Source organism: Poecilia mexicana, unplaced genomic scaffold (assembly GCF_051168715.1).
Source record: "Poecilia mexicana isolate PSO_F unplaced genomic scaffold, ASM5116871v1 scaffold_21, whole genome shotgun sequence".
Classification (NCBI taxonomy): Eukaryota; Metazoa; Chordata; class Actinopteri; order Cyprinodontiformes; family Poeciliidae; genus Poecilia; species Poecilia mexicana.
In genome coordinates this window covers 22,489,012-22,491,296 of record NW_028263390.1, presented here as the reverse complement: position 1 = coordinate 22,491,296, position 2,285 = coordinate 22,489,012, and the positions used below count along the sequence as shown (strand labels likewise).

The 2,285-nt window shown below is 37.2% G+C and overlaps 2 non-coding genes across 2 annotated transcripts; both read left to right on the top strand.

Moving 5' to 3' along the window:
• Window positions 1–798: 798 nt before the first annotated feature.
• trnaq-cug (transfer RNA glutamine (anticodon CUG)) lies at window positions 799–870 on the top strand. Its single transcript has one exon. It is a non-coding gene; the product is annotated as a tRNA-Gln (tRNA).
• A 1,042-nt stretch (window positions 871–1,912) lies between these two features.
• Window positions 1,913–1,984, top strand: trnaq-cug (transfer RNA glutamine (anticodon CUG)). Its single transcript has one exon. It is a non-coding gene; the product is annotated as a tRNA-Gln (tRNA).
• The last annotated feature ends 301 nt before the right edge of the window (window positions 1,985–2,285 follow it).

Here is a 2,285-nt window from a genome sequence, read left to right as displayed (position 1 = left end):
TGATCCGTCATTACCATAAATTAATTTGAACATTTTGGGAGGCTTTCTCTCCAGGCCACTGGCCTGGTGCGTACAACGCAGAGCTCAGGAGTTTTTATCTTAGACCAACAGACACAGAGCAGGCAGAAACTGGGCTAAATAAAGCAGGAGGCCTTTTAATGTATGCACAGGGAAAATTAGAGAATAAACTGATGCTGAAAATGAACACGAAAGCACTTTAGAGGTTACGTAAGTCCTGATATGTGAGGCGTTTGGATGTTATTCCCTGAGAATTAATTGTCTTTGTAAAATTGGTACAAATGTTAGTGTAAATCCCCTCTGACCTATTTACAGCAGAGACGCTTTAGCTTTAACTCCAGCTGACAGGCAAGGAAGTTGACTCCAACTTCTGTTTTAATGGAAGTAAACATGTTGAATAAATTACTACAGAACACAACACTGATCTGCAACTAAACAGTAAGTAGTAGCTACATTTACTTCTTATGTTTTCTCCTTTTCTTTAACTTCTTCTTAACTCTTTTGCTTCACTTCTCTTGGTAAAATTAGCTCCTCATTTCCTCTGTGACACTCTTGGATTTCTCTGCACTATCAAAACATTGCAACACAAATCGGACTCACCACAATGATCAGCTCCTCTCAGCCTTGGCCCCTGGACCGAACAGTATTTATGTTTTCCAGGGTCTAAAAATCTCCAGGATCAAGACTCTTCCAATGTTCGTGTTCATTGTTCATTCACCAATCGACTTCAATGTAGGCATCTTTAAAATCGAGGCTCCTCAGGTTAAATTCCAGCTTGGCGGTTCTATGGTGTAATGGTTAGCACTCTGGACTCTGAATCCAGCAATCTGAGTTCAAGTCTCAGTAGAACCTTTTGTCTCTGTTCCTGACATCTTCAGTTTTTGATCCCAGGCTTAGTTTATGGACCACAATGAGAAATTAGGCACAAGTATAAGTCTGATAGTTTGTTCACCAAGTTACTGTGCTCTCTGAGAGAATATGTAAGTATTTGACATTGTTCCATGCCCATCAATTTTGGATCATCTACCAGCAAAATGAATAAGTTTCTGTTTCATCGATTTGCTAAAAACTTAGATGATTGTAACAAAAGTGCTCATATCCTAATGTTTTAAAATATCAACTTGCATAAAGGTATACTTTCCAGCACTTTTTATTTTAAAGTGTTGATTTTATTTTTCACCCTTTTTATATTTTGTAGTGTTGATTTTATTTTTCACATTTTAAAGTGTTGATTTTATTTTTCACCCTTTTCATATTTTGTAGTGTTGATTTTATTTTTCACCCTTTTCATATTTTAAAGTGTTGATTTTATTTTTCACCCTTTTCATATTTTGTAGTGTTGATTTTATTTTTCACCCTTTTCATATTTTAAAGTGTTGATTTTATTTTTCACCCTTTTTATATTTTGTAGTGTTGATTTTATTTTTCACTCTTTTTATATTTTAAAGTGTTGATTTTATTTTTCACCCTTTTCATATTTTGAAGTGTTGACTGTCTGAAAGACTTTAGATGTGAACTGGCCAGTATGGGGTTTGAACCGACGACCTCAGCATTACCAGCACGGTGCTTTAACCTCCTGAGCTAACTCACCTACCTTACAAACTGTTGAGTTTCCATGGATTTAAGAAGAACTTACATGATTTTACCACAATGAATATTTGATAAAAGTGCTGATATTCCTATGTTTTCCAAAAAGTGTAGTGGTTATCACGACTGCTTCACACGCAAAAGGTCTCTGGTTCGAAACCAGACAGAAACAGATTTTGTACGTTATGCTTCTCCCAGGGTGCAGTGAGACAATAAGAGCCTTCTTCTTTTGTGATGGTTCATCACAATCAACTTCAATGTAGGCATCTTTAAAATCGAGGCTCCTTAGGTTAAATTCCAGCTTGGCGGTTCTATGGTGTAATGGTTAGCACTCTGGACTCTGAATCCAGCGATCTGAGTTCAAGTCTCAGTAGAACCTTTTGTCTCTGCTCCTGACATCTTCAGTTTTTGATCCCAGGCTTAGTTTATGGACTGTAATGTGAAATTAGGCACAAGTATAAGTCTGACAGTTTGTTCACCAAGTTACTGTGCTCTCTGAGAGGATCTGTTCCATGCCCATCGTTGACGTTAGTCTCTAACAAAATGTGGATCATCTACCAGGAACACTGCAGAGAGCATGAGTTTCTGTAATGTAGTGGTTATCATGTTTGCTTCACACACAAAAGGTCTCTGGTTCGAAACCAGACAGAAACGGATTTTGTAGGTTATTATTCTCACAG